This window comes from Bos indicus, chromosome 15, assembly GCF_029378745.1.
Source record: "Bos indicus isolate NIAB-ARS_2022 breed Sahiwal x Tharparkar chromosome 15, NIAB-ARS_B.indTharparkar_mat_pri_1.0, whole genome shotgun sequence".
NCBI classification, from domain to species: Eukaryota; Metazoa; Chordata; class Mammalia; order Artiodactyla; family Bovidae; genus Bos; species Bos indicus.
In genome coordinates, this window is record NC_091774.1 from 55,980,996 (window position 1) to 55,995,022 (window position 14,027).

The 14,027-nt window shown below is 40.0% G+C and overlaps 1 protein-coding gene across 2 annotated transcripts in view; it reads left to right on the top strand.

Annotated features, from left to right (window-relative positions):
• UVRAG (UV radiation resistance associated) overlaps nucleotides 1–14,027 on the top strand; it is a 328,846-nt gene that overhangs the window by 300,570 nt on the left and 14,249 nt on the right. The gene's annotated exons all lie outside the window — the stretch shown is intronic.

Below are 14,027 nucleotides of genomic sequence, written 5' to 3' on the forward strand. Positions count from 1 at the left end.
GACGGTAAAAAAAAACATCAGGATCAGTGGTTGAGAATAAAGGGAAGAAAGCACACAAGGAATAGGTCAGGCTGTCAGGATGTAGTCTGAGAGCAGGAGAAACAGACGTCCTGGAACGCTTCTCACATGTGATGTCAGTGCTGTTGTAACCTAAGGGCAAGCTGCTGCCTAAAGTGCTTTGTCAGGATGGACATGACCCTCTTCAAAAGACAAGGGGAAAGGGACCATCTGATGCACAGAATACATTAGATAATTAACTTGACATGAATAAAAGGAAAGCTGTTGGCTCTAGTCATTTAGTAATTCGAACCCTTGGATGATAGGCAATAACTTACAAAATTATGTGCATTCAGATCAGGCCTTTAGAGTTAGACAGCTGAGAACAGCATGGTTTGTTCTAAGGAGCACTGGCTTCTGAGTCCCAGATCTTTTTCTCATTTGCTATGTGAATTTTGTTGTTGTTTTAAGTTTAGAGATTCCATCATTCATGGCAAATTGTTCAACATTTATCACAGTGTTCACTTCAGTCGCTCAGTCGTGTCCGACTCTTTGCAACCCCATGGACTGCAGCACACCAGGCCTCCCTGTCCATCGCCAATTCCCAGAGTTTATCCAAACTCATGTCCATTGAGTCAGTGATGCCATCCAACCATCTCATCCTATGTTGTCCCCTTCTCCTCCTGCCTTCAATCTTTCCCAGCATCAGGGTCTTTTCAAATGAGTCAGTTTTTCACATCCGGTGGCCAAAGTGTTGGAGTTTCAGCTTCACCGTCAGTCCTTCCAAAGAATTTTCAGGACTGATTTCCTTTAAAATGGACTGGTTGGATCTCCTTGCAATCCAAGGGACTCCCAAGAGTCTTCTCCAAGACCACAGTTCAAAAGCATCAATTCTTTGGCACTCAGCTTTCTTTATAGTCCAACTCTCACATCCATTCATTACTCCTGGAAAAACCATAGCTTTGACTAGACAGACCTTTGTCAGCAAAGTAATGTCTCTGCTTTTTAATATGCTGTCTAAGTTGGTCATAACTTTTCTTCCAAGGAGCAAGCATCTTTGAATTTCATGGCTGCAGTCACCATCTGCAGTCATTTTGAAGCCCCCAAAAATTAAAGTCTGTCACTGTTTCCACTATGTCCCCATCTATTTGCCATGAAGTGATGGGACCAGATGCCATGATCTTAGTTTTCTGAATGTTGAATTTTAAGCCAACTTTTTCACTTTCCTCTTTCACTTTCATCAAGAGGCTGTTTAGTTCTTCTTTGCTTTCTGCCATAGGGTGGTGTCATCTGCATATCTGAGGTTATTGATATTTCTCCTGGCAATCTTGATTCCAGCTTGTGCTTCCTCCAGCCCAGCGTTTCTCATGATGTACTCTGCATAGAAGTTAAATAAGAAAGGTGACAATATATAGCCTTAACATAGTCCTTTCCCAATTGGGAACCAGTCTGTTGTTTCGTGTCCAGTTGTAACTGTTGCTTCCTGACCTGCATACAGATTTCTCAAGAGGCAGGTCAGGTGGTCTGGTATTTCCATCTCTTTCAGAATTTTCCAGTTTATTGTGATCCACACAGTCAAAGGCTTTGGTGTAGTCAATAAAGCAGAAGTAGATTTATCTTTTTTGGAACTATCTTGCTTTTCTGATGATCCAGCAGAGGTTGGCAATTTGATCTCTGGTTTCTCTGCCTTTTCTAAATCCGGCTTGAACATCTGGAAGTTCACAGTTCACATACTGTTGAAGTCTGGCTTGGAGAATTTTGAGCGTTACTTTGCTAGCGTATGAGGTGAGTGCAATTGTGTAGTAGTTTGAGCATTTTTTGACATTGCCTTTCTTTGGGATTGGAATGAAAACTGGCCTTTTCTAGTCCTATGGCCACTGCTGAGTTTTCCAAATTTGCTGGCATATTGAGTGCAGCACTTTCACAGCATCATCTTTTAGGATTTGAAATAGCTCAACTGGAATTCCATCACCTCCACTAGCTTTGTTCGTAGTCATGCTTCCTAAGGCCCTCTTGACTTCACATTCCAGGGTGTCTGGCTCTAGGTTGGTGATCACTCCACTGTGATTATCTGAGTCATGAAGATCTTTTTTGTATAGCTCTTCTGTGTATTCTTGCCACCTCTTCTTAGTATATTCTGCTTCTTTAGGTCCATACCATTTCTGTCCTTTATTGAGCCCATCTTTGCATGAAATGTTCCCTTGGTACCTCTAATTTTCTTGAAGAGATCTCTAGTCTTTCCCATTCTATTGTTTTCTTCTCTTTCTTTGCATTGATCACTTAGGAAGACTTTGTTATCTCTCCTTGCTATTCTTTGGAACTCTGCATTCAAATGGGTATATCTTTCCTTTTCTCCTTTGCCTTTCGCTTCTCTTCTATTCACAGCTCTTTGTAAGGCCTCCTTTGCCTTTTTGCATTTCTTTTTCTTGGGGATGGTCTTGATCCCTGCCTCCTGTACAATGTCACGACCTGTTTTTAAAAACCTCAGGTAAATACATTATCCATGTAACCTTGTTACTTTAATTTTCTGATTTGCTATCTAAATTTAAACTCCTACCTCTCTAAAATGTAATTTTCTCATCTGTAATCCCTACTCATCTCACTGGTTTGTGGTGAGGATGAAATGACATGGTAGGTGGAAAAATAATTTGTGAGGAGGAAAGTACAAGAATAGTCTCATTTTCTTCTGTGCCAGCAGGATAGGCCATGAGGATAATAAAGTGACATCTGTGATTTACTGTCACTTGGTTTTTTTATTTTTGTCTCATGATCTTCAAAAATATGGATGTCTGACTTTAGACAAGACTCCTGTTAAGCAAATACACAATTGTTTAAAGAACTCTACTCAGAATATCAAAATCATTGTAAAAAGTTAGTGTTGACACAGACCTGTATACCCTGAGGAATGAAGGCTAGGAACTAAGTTTTAATGTAAAATAATAATTATTTTATCACCATTATTATTATTGTAACTTTTTAATTTTTTCGCCACATCATGTGGCGTGTGGAAGCTCAGTTCCCCAACCAGGGATCAAAGCTGTACCCCCTGCGTTGGGAGCACAGAGTCTTAACCCCTGGGCCACTGGGAAATCCCCACTGTTACTTTAACAGTGAGCTAGCAAGCATGTATTTAACACTGTCAGTGCTCAGTCCGTGATGGGTACTCTGAGGTAACAGTAAGTATGAGGCTCAAGCCCTACCTTCAAGGGATTTGTGATCTAGTTGGAAACAAGGTACATAAATCACGAAAGGTTTTATAACACAAATGGTAAAATTAAAATAATCAAAAAGAGAGGCACCTCACTGCACCACCTGATCAACCAACTAAAATAAATCTTGCTCAGTACAGATGGCAGATTGTCTCAGTATCATTTATTGAAGAGTCTTTATCTTTTATCCACTGTTGATAATCAGTCTGTTTCATAAATCAAGTTAACTTACACATGGATCCGTTTCCAGGTTCCTTATTCTGTTTCTTTGTTTTACAGTCTGTCTATAGGCTAGTACCATATTTTTTAATTAATATAAGGTATAATTTCTATAAGTCTTACTGAGGTTTGAGCATCTCTCTTCCTCCTAACATTTGGAACCACTTGAGAGAGGAGATACGAGGCAGACTAACAGAAATCAAAATGTCAGTTTTATTACTGATAAAGCCACTTGGAAAATGCAGCTTTAGATCTATTATAAAAGTGCTTGCAAAGACATCACTCAAAATTAAACCAACTCTTGCAATCAGGATGTGAACTGGAGAACCCCAGGCTTCCCCGCCAGCAACCAGCCCTTAACTATACTGTCCGGTGAGTCCTGCAGAAACCCAGATGCGGCTAAGCCAGGAATACCCAGGTTTTATCTTTCCCTGTAAAGTCACCAATCCAAAAAGGCCCTCTTCCCCTAAGAGCAAGTAAGTGGGAGGATGGAGAGAGGCCAAGAGTGTTACTCTTAAATCATATTCCTTCAAAGCAAGGGGAAAGGAAGATTTCCCCAACTTTCTTGATATCTGGTCTGGTGAGGCTCCTACTTGTGGTCCTTCTTCGAATCTCTTTCGGCTTTTCTTGATTTATGAATTGTATTTGAGTGATTTGACAGCTTTATGATATTGAGTCTTTCTGTGAACATGGTATCTCTTTATATGTTTTGTTTTTTTTTTTAAACATACCCCGGCAAAGTGTTAAAGCTTTCTTCATAAAGGCCTTACACATCTTTTATTATATACTTAGTCCTTGGTAGCTTACCCTTTTGGTTGCTGTTATAAATTTTTTATTACAGCATCCAACTTCTTTGTGTCTAGTATAAAGGAACACCACTGATTTTGTATTTTGGAGAATGTATCCAGCAACCTTACTAAACATTAATTACAATAGTTTATCTTAGATTCTTTTGAGTTTTTCTGTGTATACAATCATTTTTTCGAATGATGGTGTTATTTCTTCCTCTTTTAACAATTTTTATTACTTTTTGTTCTCTTATGTTCTATGGCAGAGGAGCAACAATAGTGGATATTAATGATACAGTAATATAATAGCAGCAGTCTTATTCCTGACTTTAAAGAGGATGCTTCTTTTCACCATTAAGTATTCTATTACAGGTTTGGATAGATATTCTTTATTAGCAAAAGGACGTTTCTTTCTATTCCCAGCTAAGAGTTGTTTTTCTTGAAATTATGAACGTGTGCATTTTGAATTTTATAAAATGCTTATTACGTTTATTGAGATAATACTATATTTATGCTTCTTTACTGTGTTAATAACTAAACATATTTTCTGTTGTTAAACCATCTTTGCCACCTGGGATATACTCTACTTGATTGTGATGTATTATTTTTTGTATAGTATTGGATTTCATTTGCTAATTTTTTTAATTTACTTTATTGAAGTTTAGTTGATTTACCATGTATTAATTTCTGCTTTACAGAAAAGTGATTCAGTCATACATACATACATATATATATATATATATTCTTTTTCATGTAGTCCTTCTTTTTCACATTCTTTTCACATATAGATTATTACAGAATATTGAATAGAGTTCCTTGTGCAATGCAGTAGGTCCTTGTTGGCTATGTTTTATTTATAGTAGTGTGAATGTTAATCCCAAGCCCCTAATTTATCACTCTGTTCCACATTTCCCCTTTGATAACCATAAGTTTGTTTTTGAAATCTGTGAGTCTTTCTGTTTTGTAAATAAGTTCTTTTATATCATTTTGATTAGAGTCCATGATTTGCTAATGTTTTTAGAATATCTACTTTTGTAAACTGAAATGAGGCTAGCCTATGTATACAATAATCTTTGTCTGATTTTGGTAACAGGATTATAACAGCCTCGTAAAATAAACTGAGGCTCTTTCCGCCTTCTTTTCTACTCTCCTTTTCCATTCTCTGGAAGAGTTCATGTACAGCAGGAATTCTCTATCATGAAGGTCTGAAAACCTAGTGGTTTTCATTTTTTGAGGGGGAAAGAAGAAGTTTTTAGCTATTAATTTAATTTTTATGATGATTATGGGTCTACTTATGTTCTGTTTTTTCCAGTTCCTCCTTAAATCACTCCAGTGTGATTTCCAGTTCTCTCAGGGTACTGGAATTCCTCTTATCTAGGTAGATGCCTAAAACTCAAATGTTGCCAAACCTGGCGGTCACTTTTTCATCCTTAGCCTCCTCTGTATTTAGTGACGTTTGGCCTTGCTGGCCGTTCTGCCTTCTTGATGCATCTTCCTTTCTTGGCTTCTAGCACTGTCGTCCCCTGGTTTTCCTCCTCTCAGCTGCTCTTTTCTGCCTGTTTTTCCTGTTCGCCTCCTTTTTTTGATCAGTAAGTATGGAGAACTGCATAGCTCTGCCCGAAGGGCTCCTCTCCTTTTCTCTCTGCTTTCCTCTCACGTGGCCTCATGCCCCGCTTGAAAGCCATCTGCCTGCTATGCCTCCTCGCGTTGTTCAGTGTCAGCATCTCCTGTGAGCTCTGTAGTCAGAGAGCTGCTTGAAACCTCGCCTTGGAGTGTCACAGGTACCTCAGCCTCAGCATTTAAAACTGTCCTTCACTAGCCTTCCTCAGCCAACAGATGACACACTGTCTGCCCAGTCGCTCAAACCAGAGGAGCATTCTTCCTTCTTTTCTCACTCCTCCCTGATCCAGTCTAGTTCATCGGCAAAAATGCTGTGATCTCTACCCACCAGCTGTTCTTTCCACCATCTCTGCTGCTACCACCCCAGCCCAAGCCACCGCCTGCTCTCACCCAGGCACCACACTAGTCCAGTCTGTCTCCCTGGGTTCATTCATGTCCCATCTCTGTTCATTCTTCACAGTAGCCAGCATGATCTTTTTAAATTTTAGCTGTATCTTAATCACTCCCTAGCTCCAGCGGCTAGAGTAAAATCCAAGCTCTTTCCTACGCCCGCCTCTCCCCTTGCTCTCACATATGGTCCTTATACTGGCTCCTCGAGTCACACGCTGTCAAGTATGTGCTCCCCCTCTTCTGTCTCTCCTACCTCCATCCATACCCACACCCTCAAATAGCGGGAACAGCTTTAGAAAAGGCACAGCAGCTTTACTGGCGAAGAATAGACCACTTGGCTAGTGTGCAGATTCATTTCAGAAACACAGAGGATCTAGGTTTTGTGGCGCATTGAGCTTATATAATTAGGGAACCCTTTCAAGAAAACAATACAGAACAGAAAATACAAAATTAGGCGGAGGGAAGTAAATATTTTAAGTGAGAAACAAAACCATAACCAGTTACTGGAACTTTAGAAATTAGATCCCTTTCTTCTGCAATCTCTTTAGACAGTTTACCCAAAATGCTTACATAGAAGTGTTTCCTCACTGCACCCTGACTGTCTTTTCCCTCCTAAAACATAACCATTTCCAGCAACTCTCCATTTCTGAGGTTCAGATAAATTCAATGACTTTCCAAGCACGGCTGCTCCACAAGCCTGTGGCAGTAAGATTGGAGTCCAGGTCTCCTGGCACTGACATGGTAAACCCATTAAGCCCCCAGTGCCCACATCTGTATAGTGCCCCTTTATGCCAGCTGTGCCAAGCACATTAACACTCAATGAATAGTAGACATCACTTCTTGGTGCCGTAATGAAAAACGGACCGCTGAGACAGATGCAAAGTAGCGCAAAAGGTCTGCCACATACGAACCCAGGAAAGACTGCTGTGGAAAGGCAGCCCGGAGGTTCCAAACCTAAACAAAGCTGGAACAAACACTTCAGCCCCAGGGGAAACCTGAGAATTTCCGAGAGCAGCTGTGAACTGAGGAATTACCTCCCCAGCCTGTGCTCCTTAGGGCAAAGGGTAAAAAAACTCATGCCCCTAAGGGAGCCTCTTACATCTTTTGTAAAAGAAAACACTTCCATCCTCTGTGCTGCGGTTACCATTCACAGACTGGTCCCGGTGGAAGTAGATTGCTGTGTGTTCTTTCGGTGTCCAGAATTTCAAACTGGCTGACGATCAGTGCAGTCACTGAATTCCTCCTTATGGTAAGCTTCAGAGTTGTGTGACAGCTTGTTTTGTTTCTTAAAGAAAAGACAGTGTGATTTTTCTTTTCTGTCACGTGACAGAACAGAATTCTTATCTAACATATTGATGTTACCTGACGAATCATAAAACTATCCCTTTTCTCAAGAACACAAGTTACCTGGGGCACAGTTCCCAGTACTTTATGCTGATCCTTTCCAAAAGAAGTCTCCATTTTCTCATCCTTGAATCACTAACCTTGTTGTGACTGCCAAACAACACAAATTGGAAAAGCAGAATTTCAGCTCAGAGGTTGTCCTCTTGAATAGTTTGGTTAAAAGCCACCACCATGCCACTTAAACATCCCATTTTTCCTCTCTTTTACTACTAACTAGAAAGTGGTCCAGGATTCCATTTGACATGCTCATGCACAGCCAATGCTGAATTACGGTCAGGGAAGCCTGACCACTTCCCTGCCATGCGAGCCACTGTTTGACGGCCGCCACTGAGATGATATGTTTAGCGCTGAGAGGAAGGGAGTCTGTGCTGTGCTGCTGTGAACAGACTGTGTGAGGGGCTCCTGCATCCAGGCCCTGGGGACAGTCCTCAGTGACATCTCTCCACTGTCTCTCACCCCAGCTGAACCGACCCCTAGACAGGCCCCCCTCATTTCTGACCTCGGTTCTTTTCTCAGACAAGTTCCCACCTCCTAGAATTGCCTGCTTTGCTCTCTCCAGACGTTGCTTTCACTTCAAGGTCCAGCTCACATCCTACTTCATTCACTCACTCAGCAGGCAGAGAAGCAGGCCCTCCCCTGGTGCCTTAGGTTCACTCTCCACCAAGCCTTACCCACCAGCTTCTGAGCGGCGATGAGCAGGCACTGAAATTGGAACAAGATGTGATAGACAACAGAAAGTATGAAGTACTGAAGGAAGGTGGAGAAGTTATCTGGAACATTCTTAAGGATGTCATTTACTCCCCAGTGTAAGGTGAGGGGTGTAGGTGAGGCCTGGACAAGCCTTCACTAAGGAGATGGCATTTAGTGGACCTGGGGCATAAGGAGGACTGGGGCATGTGAAGATTACAGGGCAGGCCAGAGTGGGAAGCAGTTGCCCAGTTCTAAGGAGCATATGAAGACTTTGGGCTTGAATAGTAGCTCTACCACTCACTATCTCTGTGACTTCAGGCAAGTTTAAACTCTCTGCTTAAAAGTATCTGTAAAATGGAAATTATAGTGCCTTCCTGATAAAGTTGATATAAAGATTAAGTACTTAGCATACTTCCTGGCACATAATAGTAACAAATGGTAAGTAGTATTATAACTGTATCATGGGTAAATGAAATCGTAGTTGTCTTTTTTAAAAATTAAATCCATCCTTTATTATAGGTATTTTATCTTTCCTTTAAAATCTACAGTCATAAAAAAAATATCTACAGTCATCTCCTTACAAACAGGTATAGAACATGGTTCTTGATCACATTTTTTAATAATGGCTCATGCTTATTTGTACATTAGTGATACAGAATATTCACCATTTCCCTTCTACTTTTCCCCAAGTACTTAATACGACCTTCCTCTGAACTTAGAGGAAAGTACCTCACAATTCTAGTGGCCTACTTACTTTTTTGGTTACTTATTTTCTTAGGTTAACTCTCAGCTATAGTTAGAAGTTATGTACAATGGAAGTTTCTTTTTTGCAGAATTTACCGTGTTTTTATTTAAGTTTATAACAACCCTGTGAAAGAGGCAGGGCAAGGGTGATGATCACTATCTTACATATCAGAGTACTTAGAAATATGAAGTGACTTGCCATGATCACATGACAGTAAGTAATGGAACTGGGGCGGCCACACCAGTTGTCTGCCTCCTGGTTGCATGCTCTTTCTGTCATGCCAGGCTGCCTCTTACTAGTTAGTGGTCATTCTTTTCCTTCTCTGCGTTTCCCCAGCCCTCCTCTCTCTCTCTGCCACTGAATTTCTAACACCTATTATTACCTTCCCCAGGGAAGCCCATCAAAGTCAAATCCAGAGTACTAGAAAAATACACTGCAGAATCGGACAGGAAGACACTCTTTGTTGCTTATGATAGGAACCTGGTAAGAGTCATGAAACTTGGTTAGAATTTAGAACTTTAAGACAAAAAGAAACAAAAATGGTGATATGTTTCAACTCCATTGGTTAAGAAACAAGAAAGCTAAGGGAACACGTGAGCTGGCTTAAAACATGTCTGTCCACCGTGTTTGCCTGCCTTAAATTTCATTTTCTTTCTTTCAGAAAAAGAGATGATAAAAGCAGGATTTCAGAACCATCTGTCCTGATTTATACATGAAATGTTTTATTCTAAGTTCAATTTTTACTGACTGTAAAGCACTGGATTTGGGAATCAGAAAATGTACGCTCCAGCTTCAGCTCTGTCATTTAATTTTCATAAATTTTTTGAGTATCAGTTTTTTCAGTGGAGTTAATGGCAGCAGCCCTATTTCCCAAGCATCATTATATGGAACAAATGAGATAATGTCTGTCCAAGTGGTTTATAAACTAAAAAGGACTATACAAAATATCATAAGCATTATTCATACATTCAACAATTCATTAAGGGTCTCCTCTGCATACAGCACTATTCAAAAGACGAAAGAAAATTCAAAACTGTGAGATTTGCCCTGCTTTTGCTTAGTTGACAGTTGTTTAGTTTATAATCTGAATGAGTAGATAAGACAAATTAAATATTTTGAAGAACAAGACTTACAAAAATACTCTCCTGCATTGTTCAGTCTCACTGTCACGTGGGACTCACAGCCTGAGCCCCGGCTTCAGGGGACCGCGTTCCACGTGATGGTGCTCAACCTCGCACTGACTTCCTTGATGTTGTAGGACCAGGCGTGCCATTTTTATTGAGGCTGCCTCAATTTCCGTGACCTTAGTGATCCTAGAATACTGAGGAGACATATCCTTGGCTACTCTGCAGCTCGCTGGAATACTTCTGATTCCTTCCAGCGTTTAATGATGTGACTTTGGGAGAAGCAACTAGTGGATTTACGTAAGGTCGTATCACTTCATTGGTTAAATCTCTAGATAGTGTTTCTGCCCACCTGTTTCTAATCTAGTTCTCTGTTCTTTTTTATAAATAGAATCAAGTTGAACAGTTTTTTTAGTGAACAAATGATTAAGAAAGTAAGAACTTTGACACATTTTAAGAAAATGGGCTTTTTCAGTCAATTGAAAATAATGAAAATTTTGGAACCCATCTTTCTTTAAAACCAGAGGGTAAAAAAAAAAACAAAAAAAACCACAGAGGGTAGTGATATAATAGTTCAGCTTTTAAGCCAAACCATCCACCTGTGAAAATGAGACCCTATCCTGTATTAACGTTTTTTTACGCCTTATTTTTTAAAAGCAGATCTATCTTCTCTCCTTCCCTCCATCATTTGCTCATGCTGAATTCAGAACTAGTCTCTGGCACGTGACCCAAGGGACTTAAAAACCATGTCGTCTAGCTGACTCTGGTTTTTAAATTTAGATCAAATGACATTGTCTTTGAAGTCTCAAGAGTACTACTTAAGGTAGCCATATCAGAGGGGCGTGCCTCTCAAAGTACTCCTTACTGGCTGGCATCCTTAATATGAAAAGTGAAGGCTGGTCAAAAATAAATGAAAAAGAAAGTTTTATTGGAGTTATTTACTCTTAAGACAGCTATTTCAGACAGAACCTTGACAAGTTATCTCATTGCCTCTAGACAGGAATACACAAGGCATATGGGTATCTGTAGTATTTTAAAAGACTTTGGGGGACCAGGCTTCTTCTGTAACTCATTCCAGAATTTAAACACCCTCACTTCAGGAAATTCTTCCCTATATTTAACTTACAGGCCCCCTTCTGCGGTTAACACCCATTTCCGCTTTTCTCTGTCTCCAGTCAGGATGGAGAACAGCTGGCCAACATCCTTTGTGTGCTAACCCTCCGTCAGTGAGAAGTCATTTGGGTATCCCGGGCTGCTTTTCTCACCCTCCAGCAGCCAAGTCTTTGAACCAAATAGAGACTTTTTTTTTCTGTTTTTATTTGTGCCTTGTTTCTCTCTCATCGGTCTTTTTGATTATCAATGAATAAAATTTGGAAAATGTAAAAATACACAGATGACGGGCAAACAATAGCCCTACAATCCAGGGAGGGAAACCACTGTTAAGTTAGTTTGCTATGTGTTACTTATACAGTTGAGATCATATCATCTATATCAGCACTGAAATATAGTCTGAGCTACATATCCAGCAACTTAAACATTTTCTGGCAGCCACATTGCAAAAAGGTAAAAAGGAATAGGCAAACTAATTTTAATAGTAGTTTTCCTGTAATTCTAAAATACTGATTGGTGTGTAATCAGTATTTTTAATTATTAATATTTTACACTCCATTTTTATTCTAAACCATGTAAATCCAGTGTGTATTGTACATTCACAGCACATCTCAAGCCCAGCTACCGCCTTGCAGGTACTCAGTGACGTGTAGCTGCAGTGCTGAAGCACAGTCCTTGCAGCTGTATGTACTGCTGTCGTATCTTAAGCCTATTACCAATGCCATTACCAAATTTTTACATCATTTTAATGGCTGCATAATATTTCATCAATTAGACTTACTATAAGTGAATCTTTAGAAAGTTTTGTTCTTCATAAGTAACCATGGAGTGTGCTCTTTTTACTTCTTTTTTTTTTCTTTCACATTAACTGAATGTTTCTCAACACATTGTCCAAAAACAACAACAACAAATTATTCCTTTTGGGTACAATTAATCAAATCTACTTATTCATAAAACAAATATATTCACTTAGTATCTACTAAGTGCTCTGTACTCCCTTAGATTGGGAAGTGGAGGAATGGGTTTCAAAAAATAGAAGGCCAGGTCCCTTCCATACACTGTTTACAAGACTTGGCTCCACAGTTGGACTGCACACATACTGTATTTAATTCTGACTTAAATATTCTTCCCTTCATTTCTTACTCTCTCTGCACCTTAATATACACACACAGCCTGACTGACTGACTGTACCTTACCTTTCAAAGGTAAATCAAAGATAGTCACCTGTGCTGAGTCCTCTAGGTGACTACTGGCTGCCTCCTCTGTCATACAAAATGTATATTGTGTTCAAAGCACTGTGGTGTTCCGGTGATTGGCTAACTCTCTGTCTTCTCGACTAGAGTAGAAACGCTAATGATAGAAACCTTATTTTATGAGCCTCTTTATTCCCAGTGCCTAGCAGATTGCCAGGCAGTGAATGTGGATTTCAGTACTGTCTACTGAAATATGTGTTGAAATAACAAGTGATCATGTTAAGCATCAGTTGGATGGTATAATTACAAGTATTGATCAGGGAGTTCAGAGAGGTCATTTTAAATTGGCATATGGTTGAAGAAGGCTTTAACAAATGAGGCAGGACTTGAACTGGGCTTTGGGAAGATGGTTATGCCTACATGAATGGAGGGGAGATGCCCTGTTGCAGGAAGTCTTGTTTTTTCAGGAGGAATCCTTTAGCATGTATCAGCAGATAAATATCTTTCTAGATCTAAAACACTGTACTAAGTTTCAAGAAGGCTGACAGGGCTTTGCAGAATTAGAAAGTACTGCTGACTGCTTCATGTGATCTTTGAGTATAAGCTGCATTTCAACTCTGGAGATGTTAAAGGTCCATTTTATATGATGCTTGTTCAGTAATCCTTCTGCTAGGGATAACTGCATATATAAGAAGAGGTAACATCATTATAGAAATATCAAATGAGTGTTATTGCAAACCAGGTACCCTCCCAAAGCATTTTGAATGAATTATTTAGTTAACTCATTTAATCCTCACAACAGCTGAGTGAACTAGGGCCCATTTATCCTCTCTCATGTTACAGATGAAACTGAAGCACAGAGAGGTTTAAATAATTTAAATGTAACACAGCCATCAAGTGGAGGAGCTAAGATTTGATCCCAGAAGAACAGTTTTAGGGCCTCTCCTTTAACCATTACTCTGTACAGCCTCTCTTCTAGCTGTGTTAAGAATAAAATATTTTATACAGAGATCATTTAGTATCTCTGGTTCTAGAACAGGAATCCTGTCATTATAACCTTTCTCTAGTTCTCTTCATTCCTTTCTGACTGCTCCTTATCTCACTCGTGGGCGCCTCTTTTTCTGCCTCATCATGAAAAACAGGAGCACCTCAAGGCTCAGTCCTTAGCCCTCTTTTCTCTGATTTTATTCACCACCCCTGCCCAGTGATCTGATCTGATCTTCAACTACGTTTTTTAATTATCACCCACACTGAACTGAAGCACAAGTATAACTTTTTAGCCCAGGTCTCTGTTCTGGTATCAGACCTCTGTTCAGATTGCCTCCTGGACATTTTCATAGCACACCGTGTGTGCCCACGTTGTGGTTTTTTTGTTTGTTTTTTTCCCCTGTCTTCCACCAGAACCATCGTAAGCCTCATGGTCTTCCAGGGCTCTGCTTTCAGCAAATCGAATCTCCATCCAGTCTTTCACACTGGCCAGGAAGCTGTTTGATTCTCCCTTTCCTCTTAACTCCAACCTTCGCAACCTCTGCTGATTC